Source organism: Macaca fascicularis, chromosome 9 (assembly GCF_037993035.2).
Source record: "Macaca fascicularis isolate 582-1 chromosome 9, T2T-MFA8v1.1".
In the NCBI taxonomy this organism is placed as follows: Eukaryota; Metazoa; Chordata; class Mammalia; order Primates; family Cercopithecidae; genus Macaca; species Macaca fascicularis.
Genome location: NC_088383.1, coordinates 139,886,378 through 139,900,020, shown reverse-complemented (window position 1 = coordinate 139,900,020; position 13,643 = coordinate 139,886,378). Strand labels below are relative to the sequence as shown.

At 52.2% G+C, this 13,643-nt stretch overlaps 1 pseudogene; it reads right to left on the bottom strand.

The window, feature by feature from the left end:
* Positions 1 to 11,097: 11,097 nt before the first annotated feature.
* On the bottom strand, positions 11,098 to 11,580 carry LOC102146493 (histone H3.3A-like; annotated as a pseudogene).
* Positions 11,581 to 13,643: the final 2,063 nt, after the last annotated feature.

Genomic DNA, 13,643 nt, shown 5'->3' with positions numbered 1-13,643 from the left:
GTTTCTTCTTGGGTGATGCAATATTCTAAAAATTAGATTGTGATGCTAGTTGCACAATGCTGTGAATATATGAAAAAAATACACTGTACCCTAAATCGTGTGCTTTAATGGGTGAATTGTGTGGTATGGGAGTTATATGACAATAAGGCAATACCAATTAATGGGTTTTTGACTATTCTATTGGTTGTAGAAAGCAAAGAAGATGCAGAGGCTGATACAATGTCTGTAATGAAGATAACTAAGAGATACGTTTATTCAATATGATATTTAAGGGTCTACTCTGAGCTAGATCCTGGCTAACCAATGAAAGATACAGCCCTCTGTAACCTCAATTACTTAGAACTTACTGGAAGCATCATGATACGCCAACTGCAAGGAAGAGAGGCCGGGAGTGGGTGGCGCGGATGAGAAGTGGGTAGGGAGTGGTGGCCAGGAGGCAGAGTGGGTCTCAGGGAGACTGCAGAGGGCAGGCAGCCCGGCTTCCCAGGGGGTCCTGAATGACCGCCAACGCTGTATCAGTCCCCCAACATTCAACATTTTAGAAATAAATTACCTTATTGATCATACAGAAATTTGTGTCTAATTTTAAAAGTTTGCATAAATGTTAGAATTTAAAAGAAGAACAGGTTCTTATAAAGTTAACCGTATCCTTCCCATGTGAGCCAGAAATTCCACTTCTAGGTATTTACCCAAGAGAAAAAGAAATTATCTTCAAAAAATACTTGTACATGAATATTGATAGCATCTTTATTCACAATGATCCCAAACTGGAAACAACACGACTGCTATGGATAAACAGGGTGGGGTTCATTCCTACGTATTGAGAAACAGGAACAACCCATTGATACAGCCAACAACATGGGTGAATGTCAAATACATTTTACCAAATGAAGGAAGCCAGACTCAAAGATTACATGCTACATGATCCCATTTCTATGGAAGTACGTGAATAGGAAACAAGTCACAGTTTGCAGGAACAAGGTGAGAGGAGGAGCTGACCACGGACGGGAAGCAGAGGGATTGCCGGGGATGGGGGTGAGGGGAAGGATTTGCTGTGATCCAGGTGGTCATGGCTTATGCATCTGCAAAATCGCATCGAACTGTGCACTAACAAGCAAACTCTGCTGTGTGTAAAGCATCCTTCAATAAACCTAACTAAACAAAAGAGAATGAAAGAAATACAACATAAACCCCCTGCAATACCATCCTTTTCATCTCTCAGATTGGCAGAACTAAGAACGACTTCACACGGAGGAAAAACAACAGAAAGTTGGTGTGGAAACATGAGGAAGCTCACTAAACCTCTTAGGGTCAGTCTTTCCGGAAAATGCATTTCCTGAAATAACACGTCTGACCTGCTTTGTCGGTGCGGGGCAGCAGGGAGGCCCCGAGCTCTGCGGAGGACTGAGAATGGCACTTACCGACTGCAGAGTCACATCCGGAGTGGTCTGCTTAGAAAGGCAAATTCTGGCACTTCCCCAACAGACCCCAGAGCACCTTTGTTCTGAAAACGAAACCTGGGATGATGGGAGCCTCTTTAACATGCGGAGCTCACACTCTCTGCTACGCATCGCCCTGGGCTAGATACCGGCCCTGGGCTAGATACCGGCCCCGGGACGGCCTGCAGGCTGCGTCCTCACAGCCCAGCATCCCCCAGGGCTGCTTCGTGCCTCAGGAGGGATAGACTCAGGTCTCCTTCAGAGCCTCGGAACACACTGAGAGCAGCTCAGAGCGTGTTAGCTCAGCCGGAGCCTCACGGAAACTGGGAGGATGGTTGCTCTGTGACAGGAGGGAAAACTGACACTAGAGGTGGGAAATCACTCATCCCAACTCACCTCACCTGACTAGAGAAGGAGGTGGCTCTGAGGGTGGTCTGTCTGGTCCCCGGCTGCACTTTCTTCACCTCACCTCGAAGGAAGAGAATGAGAAGGAACAAAGAGAACATGAAGAAGAGGAGATGCTCTTGGCCTCTGTGGCCCCAGGTGGACAAGCTTAGGCTTCACCATTGCACAGATCAGAGCAAGCAGCGCTCCAGAGAAGCTTCAACGACCTGCCCACATTCTCAGACAGTAAATGGTCCATCCACAACTGGAACTTGGGGGTTAATAATCCAATCCCAGGCGGCTTTCATTCGATCTGCTGCCTCCTTAAACTCTGCCAAAGTTTACCCAGAAAAGTGAGGCCTGAGAGACAGTTTTACAACAACCTAGGATCAATAGTTTGCTGCTCCCTCCTAAGATTCCTAAAACTCTGTCTGCAGTCTTTTTGCAGGTATCCAGGATGGACTACTTTGCAGCAGTTCTTCAATTTCCAGTGAGCTGATAGCCACCTCCTGCAATGTGCCTTCACTTATCCCAAATCATTTTCTCCACCCGATCCCCGAAGCCAGAGAGCCTGCCTCTGACACCTCCATGTCCTTCCATAGTTGATGGAAGGGTTTTCTCCAGAGACAAGAGAATTGTTCCTGGGCCTCAACTCCAGCAAAGGCGGAGTCCGGACGGAAACTGTCGGAACGGGCCAGCTTCTGCTGCAGGAACAGCTGCTCCTCAGGTCCTGGGAGCTTCACCAATGGAGGCTCACATGCCCCCTCACTCCGTGCGCACATTCCCCTCACTCCGTGAGCACATCCCCTTCTGTGTGCACACCTACCTCTGTGTGCACACCCCCCTCGCTCCATGTGCACATCCCCCTCACTCCTTGTCCGTCATAGGCCACATGGGGTGACCCAGGGCCTTCGCTCTGTGGCCCCCTCCTGGACTCGGTGGGTGGAAGGCCACTGTCGTGAAGTGAACTGCCCCAGGTGGGAGCTGTGGCAGGGTCTCTGTGCCAGAAGGGACTCTCCTCATCCCCACTGCTGATTTGTTGGCCAGAACATGTCACTAGGCTCCCCCACCCCAAAGGCAACCAACCAGAACTACCCTACACGGGCCCGGGTCAGGGAGAACAGGACAAATCCAGCAAATGGAGCTGATGTGGTGAGCAAAGAGGCACATGGAGGCATCACCAAGAGCCTGCTATGGAGCAGACATGCGCTTTTATCAGAAGTGACCCAGAGAAGGGCTGCTGGTGGCAGGGCTGCAGAGACCCGAGGGTGCTGGAAAAGCCTACATCTGCCCACCCGTCCATTCATTCAACAAACAGTGAGTACCTGCCATGAGCAGCCTACATCTGCCCACCCGTCCATTCATTCAACAAACAGTGAGTACCTGCCATGAGCAGTCCTGCCTGCTGTTTACATAAGACAAGCCCTGAGAAATCCCGGTCGGACTGGGGAGGCAGATGAGGTCACGGAGCACGCTGGCTCGTTCCGAGGAGGCGGTGGCACAGGTGAGCACAGGTGGGGCCTGAGCCCCATCCAGAGAGAGCAGGGGGAGGTCAGGGAGGACTCCTGACCTCCTGGAGAAAGGGTGCCTGAGTGAGTCTGGATCCAGAGAGGGTTAGGTGTTGCGGGAAGTCAGGAACCCCGAACGGAGGGACCGGCTGAAGCCGCGGCAGAAGAACATAAATTGTGAAGATTTCATGGACATTTATTAGTTTCCCAAATTAATACTTTTATAATTTCTTACACCTGTCTTTACTGTAATCTCTGAACATAAATTGTGAAGATTTCATGGACACTTATCACTTCCCCAGTGAATATCCTTGTGATTTCCTATGCCTGTCTTTACTTATCTCTTAATCCCGTCATCTTCTTTGTAAACTGAGGAAGATGAATGTCGCCTCAGGACCCTGTGATTGTGTCAACTGCACAAATTGTTTGTAGAGCGTGTGTGTTTGAATATGAAATCTGGGCATCTTTAAAAAAGAACAGGGTAACAGCGATGTTCAGGGAACAGGAGAGGTAACTTTGAACTGGCCGCTGGTGAGCCGGAGGAAACAGAGCTGTATTCTTTCTCTTTCATAAGCAAATAGGAGAAATATCACTGAATTCTTTTTCTCAGCAAGGAACATCCCTGAGAAAGAGAATGCGCCCTGAAGGTAGGCCTATGGACGGCCCCTTTTTAAGGTGTCCCGTCTTTTATGGTCGAAGCCAATGGGATGAAATAAGCCCCAGTCTCCTGTAGCGCTCCCAGGCTTACTAGGACGGGAAAATTCCCGCCTAATAAATTTTGGTCAGACAGGTTATCTGCTCTCAAACCCTGTTTCCTGCTACGATGTTATAAATGACAATACATGCCTGAAACTTCATTAGCAATTCTAATTTCACCTCATCCGGTGGTCCTGTGATCTCAGCCTGCCTCCACTTGTTTTGTGATATTCTATTACCTTGTGAAGTATGTGATCTCTGTGACCCACACCCTATCCGTGCACTCCCTCCCCTTTTGAAAATCGCTAATAAAACCTTGCTGGTTTTACGGCTCGGGGAACATCACGGATCCTGCCAACATGTGATGTCTCCTCTGGACACTCAGCTTTAAATTTCTCTCTCTTGTGCTCTTTCCCTTTATTTCTCAACCCAGCCGAGACACTTGGGAAATAGAAAAGAATCCACGTTAAACATTGGGAGTAGGTTCTCCCAATAGTTAGGCAGCCAGCAGGGACATCCAGGCAGCAGGGGCAGGGGCTCAGTGGGGATGGCCAGGGAGGAGAGGGCAGCTGAGATCCGAGTGAGGAGCAGAGGGCAGGGCCAGAGCAAGGATGTGGGAAGAGCATCTGCCAGGCTAGGAAGTGAGAGAGTGATCCTGAAAGCCAAGAGCTTCTGCAGAATTCAAAGCAGAGAAGTTGAGCCCGGATGCATTTCATCACTTTGCTCTTCCAGGTTTAAAAGGAGGAGCTTGCTGTGTGACCCTGGGGCTGTCCCTTCCTTCTCTGATCTCCTTAAGTCCCTATCCATAAAACATGCTATGGTATCACTTAGATCTCTTCCAGCCCAACTTGCCAGGATTTCTGACGGTGATCGCCAGTGAAGCCATGGCCCTCCTACCGCACACTGCCACGGTCTAGCCTGGGCTGTCTACAGTGTAAGTGGGGTGTCATCCATGGCCGAGAAGGCTTCAGAAAGTCTCGGGTGCCCAGGAAAACAAGGCCTTTGAGAAGGACGCTGTCCATCCTGTGACCTGCTGTGGCCCTCCCCACAGAGGAGTGTAGACGTATTCATGGGGCCTGGGGTCCAGAGGGTCTGTCTACCCATCAGGAATCAGGGCAGGGCAGTGGGGGTCAGCCATCCCTGCACGGGCAGCCATGCACTGCGTCCATGGCCGGAAGCCAGCTGCCGGCCCTGCTGAGGACGGGGGAAGGACGCCTGCAGCCCTGCCAAGGATGGCCCCGATGGAAACGGTCTCAAGATGCTGCCCACTGCGTCGCCGGGGTGCAGCGTCATCAAGGAATTTGTGGGAGGGCTCCTGTATGCTTCAGCATCTGCTCAGAGACTAATGTCTGTGGCCCCTCCAATGCAGGAGGCCACCACCCCTGCACCAGATGGGCCCTGGCCTGGGGGAGGTGGGGTCACCGACTCAGGGGCAGGGGCTTGGCAGGTGGGAAGGCAGGGCCAGCTTTCACCCTGGAGTGGCGAGCTGACTTCCAAAGTCCCTTGATGAAACACGCCTCCTTTTGAGCAAGTAAAACATTAGCCTTCTGAGCCTCTGCTTTTGGGGATGCTGGGGCTGCTTTACAGCAGGGTGAGGAGCTGACGTGAGCCATATGCCGAGGGTGGAGGGGGGTGGGCCCTTAGGGAAGGGCTCAGAAACAAGGGTCATGGGTCCAGTTTTGAGCCAAGGATAACTGGCAGAACCTGCAGAGGAACAAGCCTGTGCCTTCTGATAAGCACTGTCCTCTGGGCCGTCGGAACATCTGGCTTATTCCTCCATTTCTGGTCTCCACAGACAGAGTGCAATCCGTGCCCCACTCACTCTCGGCACTGACGTAAACATCATGTGTAGAGGGCACCGTCTTCAGGGCACGGGGCCCCAGGCAGGTTTGTCCCCATCCAGAAGCCCCATGCAGGGGGCTCAGGGCTCCCTTTAGACCCGAAGGGCACGGAGCATCTGAACCCTTGGCAGGCAACTATCCTGCATGTGCCCAGGACCCTGACTGTCCTTCCCTGTGCAGAGGGAACCCCCGGGTCTCGGGGTGTAGTGGTCAGGGGCAGCCGAGGACAGGCATGAGTGTGCAGGTGTGGCACCTCGGCAGGCGGTGTGGGGAGGAGAGTGGGTCATAGCAAGGAGCAGTCGGGCAGGCTGCGGAGCCTCTCCAGCTAGAAGTGGCCCCTGTTGGTATGAGGAGACTAAGTGGGGAGCTGACTACTCACCCTCTGCCTTTGCCCTTTGGTGAACCCCCACTGCCACCTGTCACTGCCCCCCTGCAGCTGTGTCCATGCGAAGCACCTACAGACAAATGCACGTCGCCTGGCTGTGGCACTCCTTGGCTGACACTGTGCGGGAGAGGCTACCCAGGGGTCAGAACAGGACATGGCGGGAGCCTCTGGAGATCCAGCGGGTCCCCCAGACCATGAGCACTGGGGGTGTAGCAGAGCCGGGTCTGAATGAGAGAAATAGCCAGGAAGCTGCTGGTCCCTGGGAACCCCTGGCCCAAAGGCTGCACATTTGCTCTGTGTTTCCAACTGAACAGAGGGAGCTCCTGTCCTCCATGGATGTTCTTTTATTCCAAATTTTTAACATTTTATTTTGAGACTCTGAAAGGGGCTGATAAAATGTCCCTAGCTTCAGGCTAAAATGCTTAAAATAGTCCAGGAGGACTTAGCAACATCAGGGCAAGGAATAAAAGCCTAGAACCTGGCATAAGAGGAGGTGAAAAGTTGGGGGCAGAGCCCCTATCTGCCACCAAAGAGACTGGTTTCTCCCTCTCCTGGGCTCTGACCCTCGGCTGAGCAGGGCCTCTATCCCAGAAGCCAGGGCTTTGGGGACTTGATTCTCCATTTGGGGCCCTTGTGACATCTGAGTTTCTCTAAGCCCCCGCTGTTCCCTCCCATGGAGGAATGGATGTGTCCACTGGGGTCTGAAGTCCGGAGGGTCTGTCGGCCCCATCAATGTGGGGTTCATGAAGGCAGTACCCCCTCTGAGACCCTCTCAGCTCGACCATGTACCAAGGCTGTGGCCTCTCTAAGGCAAACAGAATCAGCTAGTGAGTAACAACGGTCATTACTTAAGAAAATGAATGGTTTTACAGAATCATTGTGCTTGGTGAAATGTTGTTTTAAAAGCTTCTTCAACAGACTAGTCTCCCCACTTAATTGCTTAAAAGATTGGAGGAGGCAAACACCTCGTGGTTTGTCTTACCTGTGACGTGAAGCTGATTTGTCATACAGTGGTGCTGACACAACGTCAGAAAAACAGCCGTTCGAGCAGGAAAACCAAAGCCAGTGCTCGTCATGTTTGACAATTGTGCCGTGGGAGTTCACAGGAAAAAAGCTGACTTCTGCAACATCCGTCCCCGAATCCTGCTGTAGGCCAGACTGCCTGGGCACACGGTTCCCTCAGGACTTAAAAATCTCGTTCAGAGTCAGTTGCCCAATCTGTATGGTCTAGTTCTGATTCAGGTAGGGTCAGGAAAAGTGTGGGAAATCTTAGCAGAGATCTGGTCCCCAAAAGATGAAATCTAGTGTCACATTAGGGAAACGAGACCACAGAGGTTGAAATGAATATTTGAATTGTGGGCCACTGATGTATACTTTCCTGGGTCAGGGATTTTTATCAAAGTCATTTTCAATAAGTGAAATGACAATGACAGTCACAAATGCCACACACCTGTGATTCTCTGGGGGTGCTCGCTGATCCACTCTATCTCACTCCTCCTAATCATAAAGCCATCGTCCTCATACATCTTCATTTTCTATTAAGTTTGCACAACTTCTGCCAGTCTAGAGAAATTGCAGAAATACTGAAAATGTCCATTTTTAAGTCCTTTCTTTCTCCCTGCTTCATGCAAAGCTTATGCTGTCTGCAGGGCTAATTGGGATTAGGCCCCATGAGCTGTCTTGGTGTGAGAGATGCTGCAGAGCTGACGTGGAGGGTCTGTCCGCTCACCAGTGGGGCGTCCGTTGTCCTATTTCCCAGAGCCAGGGGCAGGTCAGCCCAACTCTGAGATCAGCACCACCCTGGGGCCTCCTGGCTATGGTTCTGCAGCATCTGCCCGGAGGCTGCACCGGCTCCCCCAGAGGCTCCCTGGAAAGCATCTAGGATCTGCCATCACTCTCGGAAGATTCCCCAGGCTTGCAGGGGAGCTGCAGTTGTAAATAATACATCACTTCCCAAGTCCTCTCTGATCTGCCATTGCCTGAGAGCCCGAGGAACTCTGCAGGCACATGTGCAAGCACTCCACGTCATCTGCAGCCACACACTGCGCACGGGGGTCCTGCAGCCACACACCGTGCACGGGAGGTCCTGCAGCCACACACTGTGCACGGGAGGTCCTGCAGCCACACGCTGTGCACGGGGGTCCAGCAGCCACACGCTGTGCACGGGGGTCCAGCAGCCACACGCTGTGCACGGGGGTCCTGCAGCCACACGCTGTGCACGGAGGTCCTGCAGGCTGCTTCCGCGCACGCCTTGCTGGGAGGAGACGTTTAAAGGAGCCAAAAGAAGCCAAAGGGGAGAGGAAAAGGAGTCACCCTCCCAGCAGGGTCACCCTCAGATAAGGCCAGTCCAGGGATGCACTGGCCATTCTTCAAGCCTGGAAAACAACCTGAGCCCCACGGCAGGTGTGCGAGCTCAGCCATCAGGCATGGAGGGGAGGGACCCACCTACAGAATCCCCAAGGGCAGGAGGCCACAAGGGGGATGCTGAGACCTTCTGGTGCACAGCATTGGCTGCGGGATTCCCCTTCGAAGTCACCAACATCCCTTGGAGATCCCCACAGGGAGGACAGAGAGGGAACCAGCCCCCAACACGTCTGGAAGGAGGTCATTGCCCACTGCGAGTCTTGGAGAAGGACCCCTTCCCACTCATGAAAACGAGGATCCAGGCGCTTCCTTGTTGACCCGATTTACAGAATAATTTATTTTTACTTGGTAGTACCACGACGCTGTAGGAGAAATCTTAACTAAATTAATTCTTTTTAGTATACAAGCAGGTATTTGGGGCTCACGTCAAAAGGCAGCATATTTTCAGGAAAAATGAAATAAGTAATTCTCTCCAGCTACTCTTTACACTAAAGTTCATGCAAAACGTAGGAGGCCTTCCACAGGGCGTTGCCAGCCTGGGAAAGGAATCACCCAGGAGCCTTCTGATTCTGGAGGGAGCTGCCCTCTGTGTTCCTGCGCTGCAGACCGTGCAGTGCTGCTCTGGCCTCCCCACTCGCTAGGGCGTTGCTTGTCTGTGACACTGCCACGCTTGGCTGAGCCCTGCAGTGAGTCTTCCTGAGGCAGAAGGGCAGGCAGGAGGCAAGGTGGACATCACTCTACCCGGGAGCCTCAGGGGCAGTGAAGGACAAGTCCACCCACAAAACAGGCAGTGGTTGGACACCATGGGAGGCCTTTCGCCGCACTGCTCCATTCCCTCAAGGCAGAGTCACCATCAAAGACCACAGGGTTGAGCTGAGCTTCCCTGAGCAAAACTGAAATGAGAGGACCAGTGCTGGGAAGAACATCAGGCTCCAGGGTCCAGGATGGCCAAGGACCTACAGTGGGCACTTTGCCAAAACTGCTGCACCAGTCTTGTTTGGGAACTTTGACAATTTTTTTTTTTTTTTTGAGACGAATCTCACTCTGTTGCCCAGGCTGGAGTGTAGTGGCATGATCTCAGCTCCCTGCAACCTCCACCTCTGAGTCTCAGGCGATTCTCCTGCCTCAGCCTCCCAAGAAGCTGGGGCTACAGGCATGCGCCACCACGTCCAGCTAATTTTTATATTTTTGTTAGAGACGGGGTTTCACCATGTTGGCCAGACTGCTCTTGAACGCCTGACCTCAAGTGATCTGCCTGCCTCCGCCTCCCAACGTGCTGCGGCACGAGCCACCCCGCCCAGCCAGGGACTTTGACTATTAAATGAACATGGTGAACTAAACTTTTCCCAAAAAACAGTTCTTGAAATTGTTATGGAGGATTGGTAAGAACCAGAGATTGCTGTCTGAGCCCCGTGGCCCCAAATGCCTGTGTGGACATTCCTCACAGAAATCACCTCTAGGTACCTTCCTGACGCCCAGGCTCCTGATGCTGCCAGCTCACCTCCCAGGGCCAGTGCTCCCCGTTTCCACCCTGGCCCCCTTAGCTCCTCTTGGGAGCTTGGTAGGAGAGCACCCGCCTGACCTCTGGAGTCGGAATCGGCCCTGTTTTAGGGCCACAGGCGAGACCCCGCCTCCCCTCTGTGCTTGGGAGTGCATCTGTGTGCAGCTGGCCAAACTTCAGGTGGTTTCGCAGCCTCGGTGGGGTCCCAGTGGATCCCTCTTCCACACACTCATCTCCTCTCTGCTCTTGCCAATGCTGCCCATGCCCATGCCCATGCCCCTGGCTTAGTCACAGCTGCCCCGTCCACCCCAGCTTCAACCCACTGCCTGGCAGCCTCTCTTCCTACTTCCTACAGTAGCCAGCTCTCAGGAGCAGGAATTCCTGAATCGCTTCCACCAGGGCCATGGGAAATTGGAAATGGAGACTTTTCTAACTCCATCCTTCTGCCTGGAAACCTTCTTTCTCAGCGGTTTTTTTTTTTTTTTTTTTTTTTAGTTTAATGTATTTTAATAGCAAACTTAAAGGAACAACACAGAATACAGACAACATTAAAAACATGTACTTGCATGTAGGATAACTCAGTTAGAAAAGTATAGTGAATGGATGGAATCTACTGTATGATAAAAATGCTACAAACACCACTGAGTTGCCGTCAATAAGAAATTTACTTGTTTTAAAAAAATCCAAATGCTGGCACTGTCCAGAAAAATTTAACAGGTTTATTTACAATTATTATAAAGTTGAACCTCTGAAACTTGTTCACTGAAACATTTTAACTTGCATTAATGCTTTACGTCTCCGCATTTATATTAAAAATTCACACACAAATGAAAATGGAAAAACTGCCAATAGCTGATTTCTGTCCCCTATTTTTCCACTCGCAATCATATACTTAGGTACCTTTTGACTCCACGGAAAAAAATATCTAACGTTCACAACTACCAATAACAGGAAGAAGAGATTTTTTTTTTTTTTTCAGAACTACCAGTAACAGGAAGAAGAGAATTTTTTTTTTTTTTTTTTTGGAGAATGAAATGTTTCCCATCATAGTGGATTCTTAAGCACGTTCTCCACGTATGCGGCGTGCCAGCTGGATGTCTTTTGCCATAATTGGTACACGTTTGGCATGGACAGCACACAGGTTGGTGTCTTGGAAAAGGCCAACCAGATAGGCCTCACTTGCCTCCTGCAAAGCACCGATGGCTGCGCTCTGGAAGCGCAGATCTGTTTTAAAGTCCTGAGCAATTTCCCGCAGCAGAGGCTGGGGGCAAGTTTGCGAATCAGTTCAGTGGACTTCTGATCACGTCTAATTCCCCGGAGCGCCGCAGTACCCGGCCTGGGACGATGAGGTTTCTCCACCCGTCCAGTAGAGGGCGCACTCTCGCGAGCGGCTTTGTAGCCCGTTGCTTCCTGGGAGCTTCACCGCGGGTCATTTCCGGGCTGCCCGCTTTGTGCGCGCCATGGCACCGGAAGCTGCTTACTTGCCCCGCTTCTCCTTCGGCTCAGCTCGGGCGAGCGAGAGGCGGCGCCGGCGTTGGAGAGTGACGGCAGTGCGGTGGCGGCTGCAAACACAATTCCTTTCTCAGCTAGTTTTAAGCCAGTCTCCACTGTGCTGTGTTATTCTGGGAGCCTCTGTAAGGAGCTTGCTGTGCCCCAGACTGGCACCTGAGACGGGCGGGGCTGGCCCTCAAAATGACCCAGCTCTTCTACCACCACTGCCCTGCACCTCCAAGAATCTGGACTTGGAGCAGGACCCAAGACCTTCGGAGTTGACCTCTCACCTCTGCCTTCTCCTGCTTCTGCCCAGCTTCCCCAGCCAGATCCGTTTCTCCTGGGGCGGGGAGGGAGACTTCTCCCGCTGAGGTCTGCGGCTCTAAACCCTGGCCGTCCATCAGAATCGCCCAAGAGCTCTTTAAAACACCAGATTTCCTGGTCTCCCCCAGAAACTGCTGTAGTGGACCGGGGAAAGGGAGCGGGCATCGGGCTGATGCCAGCCTGGTGGGGGGTTCTGAGGAGCGGAGACCCCTGCTCGGGCCACAGTCTGAGGTGGTCCTTCTCTCCTTTAGAGGCAACGTCTGTGCCCCGGTGCCCCGGGCTCACCTTTTGATGGGCACTGAAGCCTCTGGAATTGGGAAATCCTTTGAGAAGTCGCGCTCATGACTATGAGATGATAGCTATCATAGCCATGTTTTAAAAATGTTTCTCAATATTTTAAAAAATCTAACAATCAAAGAAACCTCTGTGCTTCCAGTGTGTAACCTTTACTCAAAACACAGAACTTTGTTGGCCTCGTGGTTGGGGCTCCAGGATTTATTATTTAAGGGAAATGAAGTCCACTGGAGACTAACAAGAGGGGGTCTGATTAGAGATAGGACCGCCTCCTTCAGGGCTGGGGCATGAGGCCCTGGGGAATCCCACGGGTGCCACTGAGGCTGTGAGCAAATCCCTGTCCTGTTTGCTCAGCCGGACTTCAGGGACAGTTACTGTTGCACAGGCACCATCCTCCTTGGGGATCCCATGGAGGACAAGACGGGATGCTGGTAGACCTAAGGAAATGCTAGGCACAAGAAAGCACCTGCTGAGAGAGGGCGTGTGATGAAGAGCTGATGGAAAAGTATGTGTCAGGGAGGGGCTGGAGACCCTGCCAGGCTAAGGGCAAGACCCCTCTGAGTCGGTGGTCCACGGCGGCCACCCCTCCTGCACTGGCCCGGCCTGTGCCTCTGGAAGCCTGACTATGCAGCCATCAAACCTCAATGTCCTGCAGGAGCTGATCCCAGAACTCTCCGAGGACCAAGTGGGCCTGGAAATACCCAAAGACAAAGGGGGTCGTGGCACAGGGCTTCCAGGTGTGACGTAGGGATGGCTGAGCTGGGACTGGCTGCCGGTGCCTTCTTCATGTGAATCACGGCATTTTGCTCCATGCAGGTGGTCAGGGTAGAGACATGAAGAGGTGAAAAGGCTCTCCTAGGATCACCCAGAATCCAGGTAGAACTCACAGGGTTGGAAGTCCTGGCCATCCATCTATTAGCCTGAAGCTTTGGAAACATTGGCTAGCCTTTCAGAGAACGGAATTCTTCCCTTTGCAGATCCACGTGGGAACCAGTCATACCACATGCCCCCCAGAGCAGGCAGGGGCCACCTGGGGGTTCTCTGAGCACCCAGGCCCCTCTCAGCCTGAAGGTGAGGTCAGGAGTCCCCACTGGCCGAGATACCTTGCTGGCTGGGATCCCTTGCTGAATGGGACCTCTCTCTAGCCTGAACCCCCTGCCCACTAGGACCCCAACTGGACTCCAGCTGTGCTGGCTTGTGGACCTTCAGGCTTTGCCCCCCTCCACTCCAGGAACTGGGGGAGAGGTTTACACTCTCCCTGCCTGGGAGAGCCAGAGAAGGGCATGTGGGAGGCACTCCACAAGGATTCTGAATGCATCAGAAAAAGGAAAGAGAAAAAATGTCTTTCTCCAAAGCCCCCCTCCACATGCCAACCATAGCCAAGGTTACAAACAGTGGTAAGAGTCAATTTTCCCT